The 13,983-nt window shown below is 35.2% G+C and overlaps 1 long non-coding RNA gene across 4 annotated transcripts; it reads left to right on the forward strand.

The window, feature by feature from the left end:
* Positions 1-8,821: 8,821 nt before the first annotated feature.
* On the forward strand, positions 8,822-11,394 carry LOC145111416 (uncharacterized). Of its 4 annotated transcripts, none has more exons than XR_013710260.1 (3): positions 8,822-9,094; positions 9,218-9,804; positions 9,899-11,394. It is a non-coding gene; the product is annotated as an uncharacterized LOC145111416 (long non-coding RNA). The 4 variants fall into 4 exon arrangements; XR_013710261.1 differs by having other exon boundaries at positions 9,218-9,456; positions 9,604-11,394; XR_013710259.1 differs by having other exon boundaries at positions 9,218-9,456; positions 9,637-11,394.
* Positions 11,395-13,983: the final 2,589 nt, after the last annotated feature.

Here is a 13,983-nt window from a genome sequence, read left to right on the forward strand (position 1 = left end):
TTAGGATATGTATTTTTCATAAGGTATTTTCCTGATGCATTTTGTTTTTGGCTTATGGATAGATTTTTAAATAGTTATGTTTTGTTTTTTTTTTCTGAAAATGATTGTTGCTCGGGTCAAGATCTCGTTACCCGGGTCGGTATCTGCTTAATAAGGCGGACCGGGTACACCATTAGTGATGTGTATATAACAGGACCCTTAACCATTATAATTGTTGTGGTTGATATTATGATGGATACTTTTATAATAATCATATTTCTACGCTAAAATCTAAAGTAAGTTTGTTTTTAAACAAACACTTATGTGATATTATATTTACTATAGTAAAATGACCATGAAAAAAAAAAGCTAAAGGTAAATTATAATTGGCATTTTTGGTAATGATTTTTGAAGAGAAAAAAAATTGAAATAAATAAAAGGGATAATGACTTAAAATCAAGGTTGTAAAAATCGCTCGGCGGTAGCTCGGCGGTCGACTGGGGTCAAGCGATTAATCGGTTTGGCGGGGATTAATCGAAGGATTAATCGGGGACCATAAATTACTAATAAAACTATTTTAAAACTTAATATATCCTAAGAAAAAATATTATTTGAAAATTTAAAATTTTTAAATTTTGAAAATTTGAAATATTTGGTATAATATTTGAATATTTGAATATTTAAAAATTTAAAATTTTGAAGTTTTGTAAATTTTGGTGTAATATTTGAAATTTTGAAATTTTGAATTTTTTTAAATCTTCCCGCCAAGAACCGCCGAGGACCGCCAAGGGCCGCCGAGGACCGCCAAGGACCGCCGAGGACCGCCTAGCCCGAGTTTGATCGATATTGACCAATTTCCGCCAAGCACCCCTAATCGTAATCAGTTGCAGACCGCCTAGCGCCTAGGCGGCCGCCTAGGCCGATATTTACAACACTGCTTAAAATAGTAACTTATTTTTTTAATTTGTACACATTTAGTCACTGATTTTTTTTGTCTACATTTTCCTGTTGAATTTGTTTGAATTGTTCAAAAAACATCCTTATAACCTGCTATAGTAGGTTTCTGGAATATTTGGTAGCACCGACGAGGCTTTTCATTACCAGTGAGATTTCGATCATTTTCTTCTGCAAGTCTCCGACAAACAATGCTTTTTTTGGCGAGCATCTTCTCCGGACACAAACCACCTGCTTTTTTCCGGCGATATTTTGACCATCACCCTCCATCGCCTCTGCCATATTGCCCGCATTTGGCCGGAACCCTAACACCCTTCGGCGCCGACTTTGTCGGAGTTTCAGATTGCTCTCCCGAAGCCACCATCAACAATCATCGCCCTCCAGATCTTGTGTAACATCCCAAAAACATGATTCAAAAATTTCATTTTTAAGTCAAGTAAAAAGAGTATTCCAAAACATTGTTCATACAACCCAATAAAGTAAATACGTCAAACATCATAAAAACCAGAGTGTGTCCCATAAATAGAATCCATATGGTGTGTGCAATGCAGTCATCCCGAGCCCTTCCCCTTGGAACTGGAAGTACCTGAAACATAAACTGAAAACTGTGAGTACTAAGCTTAGCGAGTTCCCCAAACTACCCAATACCATACATAATAAATCACATACTGGGCCCCCGCCCGTCATCGGGCCTTGCCTGGCATTGCACCCCGTCCGTCATCAAGCATCGCTCGGTTTACAGATCTGTTATTCTCAGGCCTAGCCTGTCACTGGGCCTCACCCACTACACACATACAATACATATCACAATATCATGCTAACACATATAATGATTATAAACACTAGCATATGTTCCAGTCATCGGGCCTCGCCCGACATCGAGCCCCGCCCGGTAAACATAGCAGCACACAACACATGTAAGGGTCACGCAGACTCCTAACATCCTAGCATAATCAATAAGGGCTGACATTAGTGCCTTAGACCCAATAAACCCAATGAGGAAACTCACCTCGAATGTTGAATCTCACTGAAAGAAATCTCTAGTTGCTGTCCTGGCGACTCCCCGAGCTATCAGTATAAAACAACACCCAATTAACACTTGGGTGCCATTCTATATCCAATAATCCATACTTAGGGTAAAATGACCATTTTACCCCTGACCTAATTTAATCCAAGACCAAGGCCCAAATTCACAAACCAAGAGGCCCAAAACTAATTGTTTCTCCAAGGCTCACATATGGCCCAATTTTCCAAACTGGGCCCAAACCCCTCATATGGGCCTTACCCTAAAGCCCAATAATTTCCTTAGTCAAAAAGCCTGATTTCAGATGGCCCAATAATGCCCAAAGCAACAAGGTCCAAAGAAGTGGCCCAACTGAAGCCCAAAAGTTGCGAAGCCCAAACAGACCGAGTACGCGGGGCGTACTTAGCTGTATGCTTAGCGTACACGCTGCATGGATTGTACGCTGCGGGTACCGGCTTATACGCCCAACGTACTCCTTCATTAAGCCATTTCTCCATTAAGCTCTAAATGCTTAAGCTCAATGGTCCAAAACACATATCTGAGTCCCAAAGAGTGTCTAGAACCATAAAGTCACTAACTTAGTGACTTTGCATGCCCCAAATGAGCCCAAACTCGAAATATAACAGTCTACTTTCATGAAATGAACTCAAACTCAAGCATTGGTGAGATCTAACCCAAAAGATGCTAACTTTATGACTTCGGAACCTCAAAACGTCAAGAGGGGCAACTCATAACTTCTGGATTTACATCAAGCCACCAAAACTCACTCATGGGGCCAAAATTTAACCAAAACCAATCTAGAACTAGATCTAAGCTATAACACAACAAGTTCAGAGCTTTTTACCTTAAATGAGTGCCAAATGATGATGATATCCCATATCTACAAGCTCTCACTGTTCAAATGAAGCTTAAAGATGATATCCTTCCTTCAAAACACCAAAAATACACCCAACTATGGAGTTAGGGTTTCGAGTATAGGGCTAGGAGGACAAAGGAGGCTGAGTAAATGAGGGTTTCATGTCCATAAAGATGATTATATAGTGGCCAACCCCGAAAATTAGGGTTTTCAAAAGTCCTTACGTACACCCCGCGTACTCTTCTATACGCCTCCGGATCCCCGATCAACCTTCGCATGAGTACGCTAAGCGTACTACTTGGTGCGCCCCACATACAACTCAAGGACCAAAATGGACAATTAAATAATGCAAGGGAAAATGAGAAACTTACCAAGATTCAAGTGTTACATCTTGCCATCTCTGTTACATCCGGTTCCAGACCATTACCACAACAAACCACAACCCCTCCTGATGTGGTGCCGGTGAGTTCTCCTCTAACGATTAAATCTTCGTTGGTTCCTGAACCGGGGAGCTCTCCTGCGCCGGATGTTGCTCATCGGAGTTGAAGGGTATTCGATCTTCAAACTGAAGCAACATATGAAGTTATTGTAGGGTGTTTGATTTTCCGACAAACCATAGCAGATCTGGAGTTCTTGGTTACAAGAAATCAAGAACTCATATTTTGATTTTGATTCCAGATCTATTAAGGTTGTACAAAAACCCTAAGATGAACACCAAAATCATCAAAAACACAGATCTAGCCATATTGTTCTTGTACAAAAAGTCGATTTCATATTCGAAACCGGAATCTCGTCTGAGAAGATGATCTGGATCTCGCCGGAGCTGCTAAGACCACCGGAAACCGACTACACCCACACCAGCCGGTCATAAGGGTAAGATATGGACAAAAAAAACAAGTTAAATGGGCTAATGTGGGCAAAATAAAACTTAGTGACTAAATGTGTACAAAACAAACAATACATTACCCTTTTAAGTCATTTTCCCTAAATAAAAATCGTAGAACTTTTACATAAATAAATAGCATTTTTGGTTCCATTAGCATCCTAATTTATGTCAAATAGTTTTATATAAATAAAAGTTATAAATTTTAACTTTTAGCTTTTATTTTTCCGTTTCTAGGTTGTAAATACAAACTAATTTTGTCAAATATATTATATATCCACATATAATTTATATGATATTGTAAAGAACACAATCAATACTCTTTTTAATTGATTAACAACGACGGAATGGGATATTGGATTAATCTCCCACATCAACTTGTTTTCATGCGTGTTCGGTACATAACTTTTGAGAGTTTTTGATAGCTTTTAATTTTTAATTTTTTAGAAAAAAGAGAGTTTCGTTGGATTGGAGATTTTAGTTTTTTGGTTTAAACAAAAAACTCATAATTCAAAGTTACTTCAACTTGTTTTTGAGAATTTTTTGCTTTTGCTTTTTATGTAATTTTATATTTTTAAAATATAATTATTTTGTTGCACATTTATATGGAAATCTTCAGAAAAGTCCTAATATTTTACCATAATTTTCAAAAAAATCTCAAACTAAAATTTGTTTATGAAAAATCATGAATTACAGGTAAAAATGACGATTTGACCACTTTTTCTCAGTTTACTGGTTTCATTACTTACTCGGTTTCATTAAAGTCTCATTATTTTATCATAATTTATGAATAAGTCCCAAACTAAAATTAAGTGATAATTTGGCCATTTTCTACCTGTAACATAAATATCACCGGTTTCATTCTTGATCTGGACGCTATTCATTAAATGAGCTGATGAGATAGATATGTGTAACAATCCGTTATTTCGACTCTATGTAATAGTATAGATCAATAATAAAGAGAAATTTTTGTATACTATGTGCATTTACATAATCAACCCTCAAAAATGAAATGTTAAACAAACTTGTTTGGGATGAATATAGTGGAAGAAATCGTGTCAAGGATTCCAAAAATATAAAGAATGCCCAAATCCGAGTCATAACAAAGAAGTAATGACCTATCGAAAATCCGCGACAAAACCGGCAAAACACTGTTTAACGTAAAAAGTGAATTTTCAATAAAATATTTTTTAATCTTAATTATCTAAATGAAAGTTATAGTATGCGTTAAACCGAGAGTGTTCATAAAAAGAACAACTAAATCTGACTTCGTATGAAGAAGTTGTGATTTTTCAAAGTTTCGACACAACAGTACGCAGCCCGAAACTCGAAATTTAGATCGAGCAACTTTTGGCCAAAACAAACTAAACGAGAATCGTAGATCTTATCAAAAGCGATTCAACGGTAAAAAAGACAGACAAAAACGAACGTCGGATGAAGAACTTATGAATTTTTAACGGACTTTTTCTGTCCCGGCTTGTTAAAAATATAACTTTAAAAATAAAGTCAAAACTAGCCGATAGAGTCTAAACGAAAGTTGTAGAGCATGGTCTCACCTACGCGTGGATATAAAGAACGTCAAAAACAGAGTTCGTATGAAAAATATATGAATTTTTGAAGTTTGGAAAAAGGAAGTACGCCCCGCGTACGTGAGTACGCCCAACGTACTCGGAAGCAAGGTCTCGGATTGTCCACGTAGTCTCTTTCTTCGCAAGTGACACGTATCTCGCTCAATCGAAGCGTCCAAAGCCAGGTGTCCACTACGCCCAGCGTAAGAAAAGATTACGCCCATCGTAATGGGACTAGCCTCGACGCATGCCTCGTAGCTTCACCACGTCCGAAGATCAGATAAGGCCCGAACTAGTACGCCCCGCGTACAAGACGTACACCCAGCGTACTGAGGTTTTTAGTAGTACGCCCAGTGTACACGAATATTACGCCCAACGTAATGAGGGCCAGAACCCTCCTATAAATAGGATGCGAGACCTCCGGGTTTTGTTTAGAAATTCTAAATCCTCTCTCCACTTAAACACTCTTTTAAACTCTTCTAAACCCTCCGAAGTCCCGGGTACCTCCTTACCACTTGAAGCAAGCCCCGAAGTCCCGAAGTCCTCAATTTTAAGCTGAAACTCTGCCCGAGTGAAGCCGGCTTTTCATCAAAAACTCTCGGTTACGTCAAGAAAACTCCCTTCTAAGAAACGAAACTATGTCCGAATCACCACCTATCAAGTGAGTTCATACCCCCCGTATTTTCATAGTTTTTACAGTTGGGGGGGGGGGGGGGGAATACAAGTGAAACACAATAAAATTGTGTTAATATCTTAAAAGTTTTTAAATATTTTTAGTACTTTTAAATTGTTATAATTGATAAAAATTACATATTTATATATGTGTAAATTATATAATTTGGATTCAGAAGATTCAGAATATGTAATTTGACCCCATTTCCTGTTCCTTGTTTGGTTGTGGGCTTGGGGTAAAGTTATTTAATCGAAGGTCTAATTAATCGCAATTATATAAATATTACATTTATATAAATATAAAATGGTTTTCAAACTGTTTGATACTACCTGAGTACAAACAGAGAATTTCATGGAATAACAGTATTACAGATTCTTACAGTAAAACAAACAGCTAAACTATAATAGGTATAGTTTAGAGAACCCATTCATTTATTTCAAGTTTCAAAGTACATAACATGAAAATTAACATAATACATAACAGAATACAAATAGAATACATGAGGGAAAATAAACAGATAACATTATTAGAAAACAAACAGAATACTTTACTAAGAAACAAACATATAAAACTATATTTTATATAGTTTATGAAACTTACTTTCAATATAGTTATTACAAAATAACTTTTTATTATTCTACATGTAATCATCGATATAGCACTTGTGAGACACGCTTCAAGTACTTATTTAAATATAAAACAAAAGTCCTAAAAATTATAACCAGAGTCTCCTTGTGTGAGAGCGTGACACTTGTGTATAGATCTATATGGGACTGACAATCCCGTACCAGAGCTGCTTGCAACAGCTAAGTCGGAAGACCTGTTGTGACAACTGTCGTACCATATTTCGACGCCTGAAGAACGTCGTGTTTTAGGCGATCCTAGGTCATCAAGCATGGTTATGATAACTCACAATTTGGTATTGAACAAAATGATTATTGTATGAATAAGTAATACTTCACATAGTTTTATTTAAATATAAAATTATAATACAGTATCTTACAAGTATAAACATGGAATACTACTTCAATTCAGAGAAAACATACTTTTCAAGGTTTTTATGAGAACTAAACTACATTTTACAAGTTGTTACATAAATCATTATACATTTTGGTTACAGTATAACATAACAGAAAATATAGGATTTTATGGGAAAAACATGTTCACTTTTTCAATATACAAGAAAACAGATTTCAGTTGCAAACATACTTATGAACTCACCAACTTAATTGTTGACACATTTTCAAAAACTACTTGTATTCTTAGGGAAACAATGATACAGGTACAACCACACAAATTTGAGAAGATGGAGCATAGTAGCTTCAAGTCTTTGTTCTGTTATTTACTTTTGGGAGTCAATCCAGTTGTGATTCGAATACAATGTAAACACTTTATTATCAATACAATGGTTGTTGTTGCTTTGATTACTATTATACAATTGTTGTGATATTGTACATGACGTCCTCCTCCCCCGAATGTTTCCGCCGTTCAGGTTTGGGGGTGTGACAATATGTTGGGTTATATTATGTTATGTTTACCATAAAACTTGATATCCTGATGTACTGTACATTTTTTGGAATATAAAATGCGTCCAACGAATACTACAATAATTACATAAACTAGCAACAACTCCTTTCCCACCCTTTTTTTCCCAGAAACACATATTTTACCGGGTTCATTGATGACCTTGATACATAATCATAAACGAGCCGATGAGATAGATATCAAATTTTACGGTAAATGTAGAATTATATAACTTACGATATCCATCTTATCAGCTCATTTAATGACTAGGCGTCAAAGTCAACAATGAAACCAGTAAAATATATGTTACATGGAGAAAAATGGTCAAATCATCACTTAATTTTAGTTTGAGATTTATTCGTAAATTATGATAAAACAATAAGACTTTAATGGAACCGGGTAAGTAATGAAATCGGTAAACATGACAAAAGGGGTTAAGGATTTGAAAATCCTTGAGTTCGTTCCAACCCAAATTCAGAAATTCCAAAAGCGAAATCCACACATAAGTATATAAGACTTGACAACTCAAAATTTGTATTATGTAATCAATGGATAACTAAAAATAATTAACCCTAATTAGCTTACCCTAATAGATTATGGAAAAGTGAAAAAAAAAAAAGTAAAACACATACCGTTTGACGTTGAGGATTTGAACAACCGATAATTAAGATAGAAGCATATAAGATAAATGCAGTGTTTCAGATTTCAAGATCACACTGATGTGTCACATGCATTTCATCTTCAAAAATCAAGATTGTTCACAGTGATGTGGTATATCGAACAACCAGTGATGGACTAATTGAGATTTGAGATATATTAATATTGTGTTAAGTTTTAAGAATATAAGGCTCTTTAGAATTGAGGGCCCTAAGCCCTAGCTTAACAAAATATAATGTTGATCCGTCCTATATCATACGTCAAAACACCATTTTTATATTTAATACACCATCAACCACACTAAAAAATATTGTTTTAGCATTGATAAAGATTAAAACATCGAATTTGATATTACCCGATCATTTTATACATACGTTGTTAAATATTTAATAAAAATAAATTTTAAATACACTCAAAATATATTAACAAAAAAGAGTGTGTTTGGCTTTTGCGTTTGAATATGTATAACAGTAAATATCTTTTTTAATATGCATTTAGAATTCGTTATTTTTATGATTACAAGTTCATATTAATTACTAACAAGTTTAGTAATAACTAATTATATATATACTTAATTGTGGGGAGCCTTAAGCACAGTACTCTTTTGGATTTTCGAATTTAACCACAAAACTTTCTTCCTTTTAAATTTTGACCACATAAGTTTTTGTGGTTATATTTTGCCCCTTTCCCTTGCTTATATTCTTCCACCGCCATTCTTATCCGTCAACGACTCAGTCCAGTCAGTCCAGATGCTTCTCTAATCTTTTCATAACCACCGACTCAAATACTTCCCCACATTTAGATAATCTCCATTAACGCCCGTTATTTGACCTCCACCTGCTCCGTCGTTGCTGCACCTCAGAGATCGTCGGTTATGTGATGGAAGAAGAAATTCAGGCGTTGTTCACTCCACCGACTCCTTCCACCTTCTGCTTATTGTGACAGTCGTCGATTTCAACCACCCGAACGCTAAAAGGTAACGTATTTCTTTGAACCACTTTTCACTGCAAAAGTATATGTTCGAAAGAAACACATACGCTATGTATCTCTCTCACCCTAAATCCGGATACCGACGACAATGATTTTCTCCCGTCTCCAGCATTGGCTAGGGTTCGACACCGCCACGCACCACCCCCACCAGGGCTGGCGCCAGACGAAGAGGCAGGCGATGAGCAAACCACATAAGGTAGCAGCGGATCACTTCCCTGCTGTCGATTTGGCCCCTCCACTGCCTCTTTCATCCAATCACCTATTACACAGAAGAAATCTTTCGATTTGGTTTTTGGTCATATGGAAGTTCTTTCTTTGATTTCTGCACCAAAATATCTAGAAAAGCAGGTACATAGTAGTATACTACTAACATACTCATTTCTTACTTTATTTGTTTCATTCTCTGTATTAATATTAGCATAAATGCCAAAGTTTCCTGAACATGCCGTATAATTAGGGTTTTAACTGATTCATTCACTGAACATATATATCAAGGTGATTGTTGTTGACTTTGGTTACCTTTTGAAGTCTTCATTGATAAAGAAAGTGGAGGACACTGAAGTTGATACAACAGAGCTAAGTGCTATCAAGACTTTTCGCCCTCTTTTTGTCTTTATGGTTGATTTTTGGGCCTGGTTCCTAAACCGAAAAGGGTTTGAGTGTTATTGTATTCGGACTGGTAGTGTACAACTTGATGTGAGTTTATTTTTTTTGCTGTTCTTTTTATGCACTAATTTTTGGCTGCCTCTAATTCCTTTCTATTTGTGGTGGTTTGATGTGATTTCTAAAGAATAAAAGATAGGGTTCTGTAAACCGTTGTGTCTTCCTTCACAGCTTCTGGAATGGGTCCAAGGTACTATCTAAATCCTAGCTTCCCTCTCGATTAGGTTTCTTAACTAATTTTTTTAATATCTTTATGTTTCGAATAAGCTATCAAATAATGAAACATTGGATTTCTGTTTTTCAATCCCACCTAGGTTTGTTTCTTCATTGTTTTTTAGACATTACCGCATTAACCAAACTGATAAAGGACTAAGTATAAGTTTAGTTATTTTTTTCTTTTGTCTCCTTTTATTAACTAACAACTATCTTTGTTCTTTGTTTGGTGATTCCAAGTTGATTCTTTATCAACAATGATATCCCTTAAACTTATGTTTCTCTGTTGGTACTGTTTACTTCCTTATGTTACTATCTTCTCAATTCACTAAATACTTAATAAGAACTATAAATAACAATCATAAAGAAACATGGAGCAAGAGAAGGATGTGGTTGGTTTGGTTGCTAAGGAGCAAGAGAAGAGGTAGATTGCAATTTCTTTTGAGTGTGAAACACTTAAAGCAGATGAAGCAGCAGAAGGGCATATTAGGCAGTTCATGCCCAAATTAACTGGATTAGATGCTGTTGGTAAGCATATCTTCAAACTCAGTGCAGTTAATATTGGGAACAGGAGTATCACAGGTTTGGACTTGAAAGCAGAAGTGGGACGTTTGGAGTAGAAATCTACCCTTTGTTAAAATTTGTTTATATTAAATCTATCAATGTTAGAATTAATGAATCGTTTGATGATAAACATGGTTAGTGAATCTAACTACGACAACAATGGTCCCTAAACTATATGGAAGTACAAAAGTATGCTAACAATCAAATTTTATGATTTATTATAGGGAAAAGGCAGTCACATATTACAAAAGTTGTCATTACAAACACTATTTACATTTCAAAGTTTGTCATTAAAAAAAGTAATAAATTATTTAAAAAAGAGTAAATGGAACATTTCTTTCATTGCTTATCCAAGTTCATGATTTTTTGGTTTTTATTTTTTTGACTGCGAATTTACAGGGCGTCGGTGTTATCTAGAGTATCATGGACGTCAAAATGACGGGTGAAATCCAAAGCTTATGTGCCCGGAAAATTGGTCAAACCCAAGTTCTATAGAAAGATTTATTGTGTTGTTGTTTACAAACCCACCAAGGTGTGGGACAGGGGCAATTCTGTCTTTTTTTGTCTATAAATTTGTTTGTGTTAATATACTGCTATGGTTAGTGAAACTTCTGCAGAGCTTCCTGAGGCTGTATGGAAAGAGAGCTCAAAGAAAACTACAAAGTCAAAGAGAGATGCACAGGTAGTTTCTCGCAACATTTATCTGAATTTCTTCTGCTCTCAAACTTAGAAAGACACATCAGCTTCTGTAATTAGAGGATGAGGATGATGTAAGTCTCAATCCTTCTTTTTATTGTTGCATAAACAAGAATATTTTTTTATCGATTTTATCATTCATGTCGATAAGTTTATGATGAACAGCTGCAATTAAAAACCAAAAATTCTGACCCATGTGTAGCATGGGTGCCTCTTTCCTAGTTTGTATTATATTTGATATGCTATTTAAATTAATATATTGATTTATTTATATGTTGAATTCAAAACATAGTTTTAGATATTTAATACATATCGGAAATCGGGAACGGTATAAACTACCTGTTGGGTAGGGAGGGCCCAAGTAGAGGCCAAAAGTAATGGGCCAGTCCATAAGAAGCATGATATCCGTACATCCATCGATTCATGTCATGACTCAATAACCATCATCAATATTCATCATCATCATACCCTGACAAAACCACCTTTCTACCCAACAATGAACACTATGTCGACCACAACATCACAATGTTCAGTAGTAGCATCCTACCTAAAAAACCTAATTTATGCAGAAAAAGCAAATAAATCATCAATACGGTTCTAATTTTGATTTTTATTAGGTAATTGCTACGTGTGTTCTATTTATTTTCTTATCATACCTCACAAGATTTATTCTTTTATAAGTTCAAAGCTCATACATAAATTAGTTACTTAGTGGTCGGTTTAAGGGTATTGGGACCAACTTATTAAGCAACTAGATTATAACCTGTATGCTACGCGATTTTGCAAAATAAAACAACTTTAAAACTTAATAAACCTAATTGATAAATAGATTTGCAAACAACTATATTTTTAGGAATTTATATATTTTGTCTGTAAGTGTATTTTTGTTAATTTTAAGTAATATATAAGCTGGTTTGAAGATATCATAAAACAGATTAACGATAAAGTGGCTATGTTGTAAAATGAAAAATAAAATCGAATCAAATATATTGGAAAACGAAAGACAAACAATGATGGAAAGGGTATTTATTGGTTTTTGTTTTGGTTTCAAGATATAGGTTTTTGTTTTATGTTAAAAATAAAAATATGTTTCTGTCTTGAATTTTAAATAGACAAAACTACAAAAATATACCTATCGTATGCATTTTTTTTTGGTTTAGATCCAAATCCCAACTTTTCTGGATTGGTGGTTCTTTTAAGTTGTTTGTGGTTTTGGTCTTTCGGAAAACTGAAAAAAAAAACATGCCTTTTTTATACATTTTTTTAATGTTCTTTCTATTTAATTTAAAGTTTTATTTATAAAAATTATAGGGCCTAATAAAATGCCTTTTTTAATGTTCTTTCTATAAAATGCATTTTTTATACATTTTTTTAATGTTCTTTCTATTTAATTTAAAGTTTTTTCTGGGTTAGTTGTTGTTCATCTTCCCTATTTTCTTGGTTTGTTCGTGTGTGTTCATAATTTTGAATCATAAGAACCATACTACAATGTTTACAATAACAAGAATAAGGTATGTAATCTTTTCTTTAGTAATTTTGAAATAACCTAGGGTTGTTAGGGTTCTTACTTTGGTGTTCATAGTTATAGGTTCAATAGAGAAAACATAGATCTTTTGTATTAGGTTGCATGCACACTTAGGATTTAGTTTGTTTTGTAATGTCTAAAACCCATCACCTTCTTCATTGTTCAATCACTTCAGTTGCCATATTCCTCCACCATATCACTGCACTAATTTCCCTCACACGTTCCATGATTTCGTCAATAAACAAACAATCGGTGGAGATCCAGATCTGATAACTAATGGTGGTCATCACTCATCATGTGACAAACCGAAATTTTTTGCCTTGTAAAGCCCAACCATTCAACTCAACTGAGTGTCAGACTCATTTCTAATGAGTTCTAGCCTTGTTAAAGGTCATTCTAAGGAGTTTTAAGCCTAGAACACTTAAGGAATGGGTGTTAGAATGTACCTGCTAGAGTCACTGTGCAACATTCAAGCCTTAAACTCCATCAAAAGGAGTTCACGGCCATAACACATGAGTTTACGGCCATAGACTCAAGGTTGGCCGTAAACTCCCCCGTTAAGACTCCTTCCCTTCGCTTTTCTTTCATTATTACACTTCCAACTCAAGAACACTTCCATTCTCTCTCAAGTATCATCGAGTTCTTCACTTTGATCTTCAAAAACGTAAGTATTTCTTCCACCTTTTGAGTTGTTATTCTTCTTAATCTAGTACACCCCTTTGATTCCATCCATAAAATCATCTCTTTTGGTTAGATCTTCAAAATCTTCATCTTTCACCAAGAACACACACTTGTTCTTGGTGGCCGTAAACTCATCTAAGGCCCTCAAAAGTGTGAGTATTCCATCTATCATCTAGTTAGGCATGTTATTCACTAGATCATAGTCTTGAAACAACAATCTAGGCATATTTACCAAGAGTTTACGGCCATGGAATCTCCCTTGGCCGTAAACCCTAATTATGGTCAAGTATTGAGCCCTAAACACTTCTAGACACTAGCTATCCTTTGGGACACATGAACCTTTGAGAACCCTTCCCTTTAAGACCCAAAAAGACACCATTTGGAGAGTTTACGGCCATACACTTTTGGTGTGGCCGTAAACACCTCAACACCTCCTAAAAAGTTAGTTTTGCTCACCCTCTTGTAGAGCAATAGTCCCTCAAGCTTCCCTACCATTCAAACACCCTCTTATGCACCTTTTACCATGAGTTTAC

This window comes from Lactuca virosa, chromosome 5 (assembly GCF_052849685.1).
Source record: "Lactuca virosa cultivar CGN04683 chromosome 5, Lactuca_virosa_CGN04683_v6, whole genome shotgun sequence".
NCBI classification, from domain to species: domain Eukaryota; kingdom Viridiplantae; phylum Streptophyta; class Magnoliopsida; order Asterales; family Asteraceae; genus Lactuca; species Lactuca virosa.